The sequence below is a fragment of the Spinacia oleracea genome, chromosome 4, assembly GCF_020520425.1.
Source record: "Spinacia oleracea cultivar Varoflay chromosome 4, BTI_SOV_V1, whole genome shotgun sequence".
Lineage (NCBI taxonomy): Eukaryota > Viridiplantae > Streptophyta > Magnoliopsida > Caryophyllales > Amaranthaceae > Spinacia > Spinacia oleracea.
The window spans coordinates 34,407,901-34,422,345 of NC_079490.1; positions in this window are offsets into that span (position 1 = coordinate 34,407,901).

Genomic DNA, 14,445 nt, shown 5'->3' on the forward strand with positions numbered 1-14,445 from the left:
ATGGCCCACATAGCTGGTTAGTAAAACACATTATGCATCACGTAAACATTTGCAGCAATTAATCAAGGGCACCAATAATCTACCAATTATTCAGTCCTTATTAATTCTAATCAAGTTGTTTTAACCTTAAGGATTTGTAGACCTAATCAAGAGTTTATGACTAAAAAGGGCTCCCACTTAAACCAATAAATTCATATGCTTTACTAATTTTAAACATAAAAATGTATTTCTAGTCTAACCGGAAACATACAAATTTAATTAAAATTTAAAGCTCATATAAATTTATAATTGAATCCAAAAAGTTTAATTTAATTTCAGTCGTATTTAAATTAACTCATGATTTTAATTTTAGTAAAATAATTAGAATAAATAAAATTTATTATAATTACAATATTCAAAATTAAAATCCAAGAAAATAATTTAAATTATTAATTTTAAAATTAATTAAAATTACGTAAACTGAAAATTTCAAATTAAAAATTTCAAAACGATCTAATCGCAACGCAACAATCCCACGCATCACACGCCCATGGGCCACACGCACACAGCCATCGTTGGCCATGTGCGCGCAGCCCATGCGCTGCCTCGCATCGCTGCTGCTCACCATCGCAAGGCATCACGCATGGTGCTCGCTGCGCGCGCCAGCGCTCGACGCACGAGCATGCTGCCGCAGCCCATCGCTGGGCGCAGGGCTCGTCGCACGTCGCAATACGCACCCGCACGCCATCGCTGGGCGCAGCGCTCGTCGCACGCACAACAAGCACTCGCACGCCATCGCTGGGCGCAGCGCTCGTCGCACGCACAATAGCGCTCGCTGCGCGCGAGCGATCGATGCTTGGCGCAGCACTCGTGGCACGCGAGCTTACGCTCGCTGCGCGCGAGGCTCCGCACGCTTGCGCGAGGCAGTGCGCGCTGTGGCGCAGCTCGCTTGCTGCCCACACGCGACTGCTCGTGCCTTGCTCTCGCCCTCTCCCATTCGCCTATTGCACACAGCCCACGACACAAGGCAGGGCTGCTGCCTTGTGCTCGTGCACCATGGCCTTGCTCATTGCATTCGTACCGCATGGGCGACGAGCTCCCTTGCTCGTCGTCACATGCCCGCACTATACAACACCCCTTAAGGGTAACACGTAGCGTCCATTGCTTTGTGCGTGCAAGTTATATGAGCGAATCGCATAAAAATTTAAAATTTATATTCAAAATTAATGACAAATTAATAAATAATATTAATTTCATAATTTTAGGGCGAAAAATCGAAAATTTATTATTCAATTGATTTCCGATTAACATGGATTCAAGTCTAGGTCATAAAAATCTAAAATTTAACATAAATTTACAATTTTTATGGTGGTTTTAATCATAGGTATCTAATTAAATTATAACTAATTATGAAAATCAAATTAATTCTAAATTATTCCAATTTTCAACAAATTAATCATAATTACAAATTAGATTGCATAATTAACAAGGCTATGCATTTAAACTTGTTAAACATATACAGTAGGTCAATAAAAAATTCAAGATTTATCAACAAGAATCGCAAATATTTAATTTAACATCTTAAATTTACGAAATTTTGCATTCGAAAAACTAAAACCTCCGAAAAGTCATAGTTAGGCTTCGAATTTGAGAATTCTGGGTTCGGCCGAAAAATACTCTTTTTGTCAAAATTTTAGAATGCCTTTTACATGCGGAATTGACACAAAAATCACTCGATTTGGATGAGTAACGAAAAAACTGCCGAAAAACTGCGTACGTATAATTAAATAAACGCAATTTGCAATTAATTAACAATTACGAAAATTAATCACCCCTTTTAATTCTTGCAAATTTGTAATATTTAACCATGTTCATGCAATTTAGATTATGAAAATAATAAGAGGCTCTGATACCACTGTTAGGTTATGATACATATGACAATTCATAAATCATGCGTAAAAAACCATAAAGCCAGGAAAGCATATTATTTACACATAATCATTTAGCATAGTTTAGATGCATACTCTTTGTTGCGTGCCTTCCCTAGCTGCGCCCGAACCGAACAAGAACAAGTCTTTAGGACTCCAAGTGTCGTCCCTCCGTAGATAGTCCACAGCACGTCCGGATCCGCCTTAAGCTTGACCAACTAGGATCGCCCTTAAGGTACTTAGAATTTTCGGCACTTTATAGGCAATTGTATGACTGAATTTTGCTCTCAAAAATCACTTTGAATACTTGAATACTCGATGTAAATATGTGACCCTAGGCACCTATTTATAGAGTTATGGAAAAGGATTTGGAATCCTATTAGGATACTAATTTATTTAATTATAATCCTACTAGGACTCTAATTAAATAAACTAAATCTTTTAGGATTAGATTTAATCATATGACAAATCCCGGTAGCCTTAGGATTCGAGTAACACACATCGAGTGATACGCAAGCACCGCACGCAGGCCTTGCGGCCCACGCACAGCGCCAGCCCACTCGTCGCAGACCCGCGCGCGCGCCAAGGCCATTGCTGGGCCTGGCCTTGCGCTGGACCGGGCGTGGCTTGGTAGCGTGTTTTTGGGCGCTTGGGCTTGCTGAGCGTAGGCCTGGCTTCGTGCTGGGCCTTCGTCTAGCAAGTCTCGTCCGATGCTAATTCGTACGACGCGCTTCCGATTAAATTCCCGATTCCGGAATTTATTTCCGATACGAACAATATTTAATATTTCCGATTCCGGAATTAATTTCCGTTTCGAACAAATATTTAATATTTCCGTTTTCGGAATTATTTTCCGATTCCGATAATATTTCCGATTCTGACAATATTTCCGTTTCCGGCAATATTTCCGATTCCGGTAATATTTCCATTTCCGATAATATTTTCCGATACGTACCATGTTTCCGTTTCCGGCAACATCTACGACTTGGATAATATTTATATTTCCGATACGATCCATATTTCCGTTTCCGGCAATATCATCGTTTCCGGAGCATTCATTTCTTGCCTGTGACGATCTCAGCTCCCACTGAAACCAAGATCCGTCGATTCCGAATATCCATAGATGGAGTATTTAATGCCATTAAATACTTGATCCGTTTACGTACTATTTGTGTGACCCTACGGGTTCAGTCAAGAGTAAGCTGTGGATTAATATCATTAATTCCACTTGAACTGAAGCGGCCTCTAGCTAGGCATTCAGCTAACTTGATCTCACTGAATTATTAACTTGTTAATTAATACTGAACCGCATTTATTAGACTTTAACATAGAATGCATACTTGGACCAAGGGCATTATTTCCTTCACGTACAAGACTGGTGACCACCCATCCCATGAGGACTTTATGAAGTATATTGATTGTCAATCATGTGAACTTAAGTGTTGTAAATTCATGTTTAATGTGTGAACAAGAATGTTGAGAATTGTTATTGAATCTATGTGAATGAGCATGTTATGGATTGATTAATGCTTTATAGATTCTGTTGAACTATCATGTTATGGACTTTTATAATCGTTGAATTATGTCAAGCATGTTGTTCAAATTGGTATGCATGTGTGAGGGTTTCGCATGCAAGTTATTATGATTATGCTATTGTACGGGATGTCTAGCATACAATGAGCCTATTGAATATTGCCTCAGTGCATCAGTTATTATATTACCTCAGTGCATCGTTTATTCTACCACAAGTGTAGAATACATTTAAGAAGTTTATGTGAATTGAACTAAGGACTATTCGTGCTAAGGTCACACCCCGCTTGTTAACAGGCAATGTCAGGTTATCTCAAACAGTGTTTTTAAGAAGGAACAATGGAGTAAATTCTCTTGAGTCCTATGTTTGATCACAAGTCCTAAAGGATTAAAATGAAGGGTCATTGTTTAACTATTTGTTTGTGTAATTATTGAATTCCTTGTGAGTTATGTCTATAGGTTGAGTCTTGAACATAACATACTAATTAACGTAAAGTGTAACCCGAATGAGCTTCCAAACTCTTGGAACATATATACCTCGAGCATGAACAATGGGGGGAGTCGCGTCAGAGAAACTCGTACTCCTTGAATGATACAAGACGTTGTTTCATTCTTTTGGTTATTCGCTTATAAAATGCGCATGAATTTCGTCGGTATGGTCCGACTGTCGGTAGAAAGCCCGACTCTATATTATTTGATTCTTGGTGGGCTCCCAACACCCTCAGTTTCCCTCAGTGGTCTTGTTTCCCTCAGTGGGTTTTGTTATTATATTTTACCCGTTCGAAGCTAAATTCTTATTAATCAATGAGTTAAGAGTCGTGTCAAGTCTTGAGTATGTCTTCATGATTAATTGATTTATTTGAATGGCTTTTGCATGTGGATTATCTTTATTGTTGAGTGAAGCATGTTAGACTAGGATTTCATTCTAGCTTGTTCGTACTCATCTTTCGTTGACTTCGTGCTTCATGTCTTTTGGTCATGGCCTTCGCTTTAGTGACCCTATGATGATCCATCATTGCACTTGCATTGTTGGGGAGTAGATTTCAATAAGCAGGTTGGTAGAGATAACTTGCGGGAGAAGTTATCGTGGGAATAGTGTCGAGTGACTATTTCATCACTCGTATTTATAAATGAAGGAAATATGTTCTTCAACCAAGGTGCATTTAGTCTAATACCAAGGTTCAGATTAATTGCGAACAATTAATTCAGTGAGATCAAGTGATCGGAACAGCTAGCTGGAGCAATGCTTCCGATCAGTGAGTTCTAATGAATATTAAGCTCACAACTTACTCTTGACTGAACCTACAAGGTCACACCAATGGCACGTAACAGATCACCGGATTAAATGAATCGGAAATTCATTTAATAGCTTTTCGGGAAATTAGTTCGGAAAACATAATTATACAATTTAACATTAGATCGTGAAATCGTATATCGTGATTGCATATATTCGTAAGCTAGGCGAAACGAATAATCGTATCGTACGACAATGGATCGTCAAGTACGAAACAATAAATGAATTATCGAATGATAATTAATTAAAGCAAACACGAATTCAAGCCCACGAGCAAAGCGCAAGGAGCAAAGGCCCATGGCCTTGCTGCCTTGGCTATGCATGCACGGAGAAGCAACAACAACAGCAGCAGCGTGGCCCAGCCCACTGCGTGCTGTGTGTTGCGCGTTGGTGCAGGGTCGTGGGCCTTGCTGGTCGGTCGGGCTCTATGCTTGGCCAGTTGGCTTGGCTCACTTAATAGGTTATTGATATAACCTAGTCCATTATGTTTTCCTAAGGAGAATGCAACAAATCAGATTACACACACCAAACCCTAAGGGAGAGAGAAACCCTAATTTTCTCTCAGCCTCCATGGATGCGTTCTTCCCAAAGCACAAACTCTTGAGTGATTGTCTAAGCTACGATTATCAAGACGGATCTGATCGTGTCGGTAAACCAAGTAGAGGAACGACAAGTGGAGTTCTAAGTTCGTGTTCGTTGACAGATTGTGGAAAACACGCTTCAAACGTAAGTATGCTTAATCTGTGTTTTATACATGCTTCCTGGCTTTTGGGATTGTTTCCGCACATGTTATTATGTTTAACTGTATTCCCCTACAGTGGTATCATGAGCCTTATGTATTCAAAGCATATTTTAGCATGTCTTATTTTTTTTTTTGCATTTGTCGAAATTTGGGAATTTTTTGTGAGTTTTTCGGATTTATTATGAATTTTTGGATGAATTGCGTAATAAGGTCTAATTTCAAAAAGATTCGTTTTTTCGACTTTTCAAACCATAATCTGATTGAAAACGATTTTCTAAGATCAACTCATGAGAACGGAATTGCAAAAGCAGGCCTTGAAGTGTCGTTTTTTGGGCGTTTGTGTTAATTTTTTAATAAAAATTAAAAGTGTCGGAAAGTAATTCAATTAAAAGGTCGACCTAAACAACTCGGAATTGCTTGGAATTTTGACACGATATCACTGGGTATATTCTTAATCTATGGTAAATATTTCAGATTTTTCCGATAAGTATAAACCCTAATTTTGTTTTTCCCCAATTCGTAAAAATTAGATCCCTAATTGATTTTTTAAATGATTTAGGTCTAATAATTCGGTTAATTGGGAAAGGGAATATAATTTCATGGGTCAGTGGCTAATTTTAAAATTATTGGATTAAAATTTTGAATGGTTTCGTTAATTTTAATCGCACTTAAACCTAATTATTAAAATCTGAAATTTAAATGTTAAAGAACGATTGAAAGTTTTGGATTTTATTATTTAAAAAGTTCAAAATTTTCAAGTTGATTCGCTCGTTCTTAAAAATTTGAATAATGTTAGCCTTGATTTAATATTTTACGAAATTGGATTGTCGTTAAAATTTTATTAAATCGTTAAAAATCGTTGTTTTTCGAAAATAAAAATATGAAAATAACATTAATGCAAGTTCGTGAAATTAATTTTTTTTTAATTAAGTTGGTCGGTAGGCACGAACCAAAGGCACGAACATACGAGTATGGTGGATGTGTGGCTCGACGAGCCATGCGGGCTGCTATGCGAGTGTCGAGCCGCAGCGACGCGGGCAGCAGCATGGACGCTGCATGTCGCGCGCGCTGGGCGAGGACGATGGGCGTGGGCTGCGAGCAAAGCAAGGCACGAGACCTTGCGATGTGCAGCGATGCGCTGGGACGACGTCGAGCCAGGCACGCACGGGCAGCAGCAGCTGCTGCGGGTACGTGTGCAAGGTTGCGGGTGCGCGGGCTTTGCTCGTGTGCCTCGTAGGCCACACAGTGCTATGATGGGCTGGGCGCAAGCCTAGCCCGAGAAAGCACATGAACATTTTTTTTAATTTGTTGGGCTTGACATATTTGCATTAATTTGGGCTAACGGGATATTTAATTTAATATTTTATTTACTTGGGCCGGGCCGCGAGTTTTAATTTAATATTTAATAATTAATTATCCGGAATAATTATTGGTTTGAGTGGGAGCCACTAAATGAAATTAAAATGAAATAATTATTTTTAATTATTTTCTTAGGTCGCATTATTTTTATTAAATTCAATTTTAATTAGAATAAAGTCTAAGGATTAATAATTTGGAAATTGATTAATCTTTTAGGACGCGTTTATGTGACGTGAATTATAATTAATTCATGTAAATACTTGCATAATTATATGGGCCATTCGTTTTAGCATACGAATGGGTGAATGCATAGAATGTATATTTTATGTAATGCAGGTACTCCAAGTAACTAGTATGGCCAATTTAGGATAGTTAAATACGGTCTACGTACCGTTCTATCTTTGAATTTAAAGTTTTAAATATGGTCTGCGTACCATGGAAATTTTGATGTAATTTTATTATTTTAAAGTATTCCTAAGTTTAGAACTTTAAGTTAGCATTTGAACGAAGATTCAAGACGATGCCAGGCTAACAAGGTGGTGATGAAGATTGGATGCTTCAAGACAAGATGTTTTGGGCCATACTAGTTCACCATTTATTTATGCATTTTGATATATATTATGCTTGAATGTATGTATGTATACTTTACATTAATAGGTTGTTTCGTATGACTCGATTAGATTAAGTTCACTAAATAATCGAACCAACATAGAAACAACTAGGTCCAAAGTAATATTGAGTTCAAAAGTTGCCTTCCAAATCAAGCACTTACAAAAATCTAGGGATCTAAGATAGTAGGTTTCCGCCAAAGCGAGGTGCTATTTTAGTAGACTTAGGTGGTAAGGCGTCCCAAAGGAGCACGTTGATTGTGGTTTCAACTCAAACAACAATGGCATTATGTTGTGGCAATGGGATAAATTATAGTATTAATTTATTAACCAAGAGTAATTTGGAGATTACTAGCAATAGGTTTTGCTTACCTAGAATCTTAAAATACTTAAGACATGCCAAAGCTGCTTAAGGATTTAGGACTTTTAGGGTCTTGGAATCGTTTCATTCATTATGGACCATGTTTTGTTTTTGCATGAATGAAATGTTTAATAGCTTTGATGATTGCGTGAATGCTTTTATTTCAAGTTATTAAAGTATGATGAATATTTTCTTTGCTAGTTCATTGTGTAGAATAGTAAATCTTCAACCTTATTGCGTTCAGACAATAGAACTGCGATATTTCCTCGATCGATTGGTAACTAATTTTGAGAGCGATTCTCAAAGAAAAGGAGAGTGAGATCGTATCTTGAATGTTATTTTCTTATAGTGATCTTCATGGTTGTTTTCAAACTTAAATTTGAATGGTAGACCAATTGGACCTCATATATTCAGAATACTGGGTGGTTTTGAAATAATGAAGTATTGAGTTAAAGACTCAAGTATAACCAATGGTTAACAACCAATTTTCTTTTGATTCGATAATTAACTAGACTCATTGGATGTGGTCATTCAAATTGAATGAAAGAAAGGGACTTTGTAAGCATAACAAAGTAAGAAGATCAAGCAAAGAGTAAAATCTTTAGGACTATAAGAAAACATGCTAGAAAGGATAGGAAAGGGGAACAAAAGAAATGAATTCAAGATTCAATTTCTACCTTGAAGTTTGTGTTAAAGAGAAATGACTTAGCAAATAAACTCCTATGGTATTAGATTACCGCTTGAGGTTCTAACTCTTGTTAAGAACTCAAATTCCGGGAGCTAAGTCTGGTATTGACCTACAAGTGGGAAATGAAGCAAAGTTGTGCTACATTAATTGTAGGGTCATCATGTTTGTTTTAAAGTCCTTCTGAAGGCTGGAACTTAATGGTATTATGTTCCATTAATCATCATAATCAATTTATGTTTGGACAACGGAAAGACTCACATTCAAAGTAAACAAAAACATTCGTAGAGTGTTTATTTGAATGAAATGGTCATTTAAGGGTTGAGTCATATGATTGATTAATAAACAAACGAATCTCTTCACACTCAAACTTCAGAAGGTTCAAATCAAACATTTTGATTTGTGTTCCACAAATCTTTGGCCATGTCATACGGCCATATCAACAAGTCAACATTCTAAGATTCCATGGCATGGATTTCTGAAAGTTGGTTAATTTAAGACACGTGGGTCTTGCTTGTTGAACATGACATAGAAATGGACTATTGTTAGAAGTTTCTAGACAATGAAGTTCATGGGCCAAAGATGGATTTTATGACTTACCTATTTCACAAGAATTTGAGAAAATATGGCTATATTTACTCAAAGTGAAATGTGTGAAATACTTCAATGTAATTCACAAAAGGGTATAAAATCAACTTGGCAAGAATTTTGGAACATCTAGGCTGGGTCAAGGTGATGTTTGCATGAGCCAAGAAATATTATCTAGATTGTTTACATGGCATTATAACAATCGAAGCTCCATAAGAATATGGTATGTCCAAATGGAGAAATCGGAATCTATTTCGATTAACGATAATCACGACTATTTTCCTATATAGTTTCTAAATGATACTCTCAAGTGACTATCACACTAAACAAAGTTGTCAAATCTAAGGATAAGATGTCATATGGATTGAACTTCGGTTCAGTACATCTTTTCAGTACATATATATCTAGGGTTGTCAAACCCAGTGGGAGTTAGTGTTTACAACAAACAAACTCAAGAATAGATATATGTTTCTTTATGAGCGACTCATAGAAACAAAAGGTATTGATTCTACCACAAATCTGAGAACATATGGTTGTTGCTCTAGATAATGTCATTTAGGAAACCATCATATTTCCAAAAAGGCAAGTGGGAGAAATATGACCTCGAATGAAATTCGAGTCAAGCAACAAACAAATGTAGGATACTTAGGAGTCTTTGGAAAAGCTCCGTACTTAGAAGCCTTTGGAAGAGCTTCATGAAGACTTTGGAAGTGCTTCAAGAGAATCCTAAAACTCAAAGGACTTGAGTAATGTCTTTAAAGACACTAACGTTTGATGTTCAATACCTAGGTAAATCGTATAAGGAATAGAATTCAACCAAGATAGATACATAGATATCTTGAGGAATGAAAACTATGAAGACTTTGGAAAGTGCTTCAAAAACATACGACTTACAAGTTAGCTACGGCGAATTAAAAATTCCCAAGTATGGTTTGAGGCCATCAGAAACATAAGTATGGTTCGAGTCCATACAAAATGGTTTGAGGCCATTTCATCCAAAGTACCTTCATCTTAAAGAATCAAATCTATGATTTGGTTGATTTGCATAAAGGGTTCACTCCCATTAGTTGCAAACATGTTTTATAAACATAGAACGTTGATTTGCATAAAGGGTTCACTCCCATTGGTTGCAAACATGTTTTCTAAACATACAACGTTGATTTGCATAAAGGGTTTACTCCCATTGGTTGCAAACATGTTTTCAAAACATACAAATATGATATTGTATACACATACAAAAGAAAAGCTATATTGGTGGTTAAAGATTGTAAACAACTTCACGGCGTTGATAATGTTGAAATCTTTTTCACCAAGTTGGAATGCTTAAACTATTTTGGATAAATCAAGCAATCATTGCGTATGGCAATATGGAAATTGGAAAACGAAACACCTTACTCAATTAGAGTTGTAGAAAGGAATTGTGTACATCACACAATGTAAAAGTTTTGGATGCTAGATAAAAGAGCAAGCATAAGAAATCTATTCGTAGATTAAAGCATGCAAGTGGGAATTGGACCATATTTGTCTAAAAGGCTATTGAGCAATCATAACTTTATGAAAATATGGATCATCTTATAGATGAGGAGTTTAGTGGGAGCTAAGTCAAGTTTATTGGTTCTATATATGAGATACATATCTCTCTATTGAAAATGACATTCAAATTCTAAGTGGTTAGATTTGAAAGTATTTGTCAATATTGGAACCATGGCGAAACTTAGAACATATTGGGTTAAATATCTATTGGATAGGATCTAAAGCATTGTTTGGATTCTGTAAAAGTAATTACTAAATCAAACACAGTGGAGAGACTCAAAAGAGACTCTCAACCCATATGAGTAAGTCTAAGTTATGAATTCTTTAACTAAGTATAAAGCTAGGCTGTTATCACTAGAGTTAAGCATGAAGGACCTTGAAGAGGTGCCTTCACCTTATATCACATGGCAATGCCAAGATTTTAGCAAGATTCAGTATCTCTTGAAACAGAATAAAGCTAAAAGTCACATGGATGGATTTTAAAATGCGAATGGTTTTTGCATTACAATCAATCATATATGATGTTATATATAGATCGCCAAGATAACTCGTGAACATTGGATCATGACGAGTTTATACCAATCTCTATTGATCTGGATCAAAGATCATTGGAACAGTATCAAGAACATCCAATACATTTGGAGATGTAGGATGAGCACTTGATAAGAGGAAGTGAAGATAACTAAAGTTTTGATGCTACATGCATTTGCCTAAGAAAAAGTTCAATCTTGTTGTTAGGCAAACCACAAACAAACACGGGCAATTAGGCGTCGTGATTAAAAGGTGGTTACATAGGTTCAAAACCATATGTGATGCATGGGAAACTGAATCATTGATAGTTTCCAAGTTCTCAGTTGAAAGATGTATCTCCCACATCTATGTGAACTGGTTGGAGCATTCCAAAAGGGAAGCATCATTTGAAATTCTACATAATTGAAATGAATTCATTGTTGCCTAAGAAGGAATAAAAGGGAATTGTTTTTAGTGGGAGTTCTTCAATGAACTCAGGTTGATCACAAGTCTGCTACCTGGATGATTTTCTATTTTAGATATGATTATCATTCTAAACAGCAACGAAAGACTAGATCATTCTAGAAACATATTCAAAGATCTTTTCATCTTACATCGAAAGGCTTTCGATAGAAAAGATGCTAAGGATAGCAAAGTATGATAAACTAAACCTGTGCATTGAATGATACACAACATTCATATGCAGATATGGAATCAAGTTTGAGTTCCATGAATGTTTTAAGTATTGGGTGAAAGGCCTATATCTTTAAAACATTAAATGCTTGATTTTGGGTTAGAGGCCCACAAATTGGTAAGCATTTGGTCTAAACATTTATCATTTATGAAATTATATTTCAGAGTTCATTTAATTTTGGTTTAGTATTAAATGATAAGTCCATGTGATTCAAATCATTCAAATGGGATGTCAAGATGGATTCTTCGACAAAGAAACATCCATAAGTGAACTTGAATATTGAAGTCACAAAGGATCCCTAATCCAGGTCATTGAAAGGTGGACGGCCAATGACTAATGAAGATTAGATTGCAAGTTGATTTATAGTTCTGTTTCTTGAACTAGATGGACTGGATGTCAGAAATCATTTGCATAGATACTTATTGGATCTTGTATCGGATTGACCATGAGAACACTTTAAGAAATTAAAGTCATGTCATAGGTAGTTCGCATTAATGGTGATTAGAACCGTTCCTCGGAACATGAGCGATTATGTCTGCTCGTTTGAGAATTAGTTCTCTTTGATGCTAGCTAAACGTCGCATCGTAAAAGGAGGCTATAAAAGCAGTTATTGGGCGTACTATGAATCAAAGTGAATGTTCATAGATTGCAAGAATGGATTATACTCCTATCTTTGATAGGATATGGTGTTGTTGTGTAACAAGGCCTCTCGGAGAGTTAGATACTGTATAATGCATGGCCGTGCTCAGAATGGTTAAGGCTTAACCTTCTGTAAAAATTTAACAGTTGAGCTCTGTAATTCGAGAAACACTTCTGGACCCAATAAGGATGGCTTGGATCTTACCTTATGTTCAGTAAGTAACACTAAGAGACAAAGGAATGTGAATGCACACTTGTCTGAATGACAAGTGGGAGACTGAAGGAAATATGTCCTTCAACCAAGGTGCATTTAGTCTAATACCAAGGTTCAGATTAAGTGCAACACAATTAATTCAGTGAGATCAAGTGATCGGAACATCTAGCTGGAGCAATGCTTCCGATCAGTGAGTTCTAATGAATATTAAGCTCACAACTTACTCTTGACTGAACCTACAAGGTCACACCAATGGCACGTAACAGATCACCAGATTAAATGAATCGAAAATTCATTTAATAGCTTTTCGGGAAATTAGTTCGGAAAAAATAATTATACGATTAAACATTAGATCGTGAAATCGTATATCGTGATTGCATATATTCGTAAGCTAGGCGAAACAAATAATCGTATCGTACGACAATGGATTGTAGAGTACAAAACGATAAATGAATTATCGAATGATAATTAATTAAAGCAAACACGAATGCAAGCCCACGAGCAAAGCGCAAGGAGCAAAGGCCCATGGCCTTGCTGCCTTGGCTATGCACGCACGGAGAAGCAACAGCAACAGCAGCAGCGTGGCCCAGCCCACTGCGTGTTGTGTGTTGCGCGTTGATGTAGGGTCGTGGGCCTTGTTGGACGGTCGGGCTCTATGCTTGGTCAGTTGGCTTGGCTCACTTAATAGGTTATTGATATAACCTAGTCCATTATGTTTTCCTAAGGCGTATGCAACAAATCAGATTACACACATCAAACCCTAAGGGAGAGAGAAACCCTATTTCTCTCTCAGCCTCCATGGATGTGTTCTTCGCAAAACCACAAACTCTTGAGTGATTGTCTAAGCTACGATTATCAAGACAGATCTGATCGTGTCGATGAACCAAGTAGAGGAACGACAAGTGGAGTTCTAAGTTCGTGTTCGTTGACAGATTGTGGAAAACACACTTCAAACGTAAGTATGCTTAATCTGTGCTTTATACATGCTTCCTGGCTTTGGGGATTATTTCTGCACATGTTATTATGTTTAACTGTATTCCCCTACAATAAACTCTATTTCTGATTTATAGTCATGACTTTTACTACTACTTTAATTATTATACTATAGTTAATAGATTTTCCAAACTACTAAATGTTGGTTTGGGCCTTGGCGGTTCCAAGTTATTTGTGACCATTAACTATTTAATATGTTTTGAAAGTTAGTTAATTTTTGCTGTGTAATTCTGGTAAATAGCCTTAGCCGTTATCACGGTGGCGGTAATATCTTGGTAATTCTTTTATATTAGTCAGAAAAAGGTAATTATAAATATAAGGAATTACCAGGGTGTTACAGCCATGGAAAAGATTGCCAAAATCATGCCAGAAGCAGTGCGATATCTTGACAGAGTGCCTGAACAGTGGTCCAGACACAAGTTCGATGTTGGGGTCACTTGTGATCACAACACCGCCAACTTTGTGGAATCCTTCAACTCATGTACCAAACCCTTTAGGGATCTTCCTGTTATGTCACTTCTTGAAGGTAATCGTTTACATTTTATCCTAATTTAGTGTCATTGGAACTTATTTACTTAGGTTTGTTTTCAAGTCTCCGAGTCGGGTTTGTGTTCAATTGTCCGAGTCGGGTTTGTGTTCAAGTGTCCGAGTATGGTTTTGTTTTGCATTCAAGTGTCTGATGTCAGTTATTGTATTATTTTATGTTATTAATAAGGTCTTGGAGCATGCCGAAGATAGGGGCCAAATTTGATAAAGTTGTTGACATTTGATCCGATCAATTGACACCA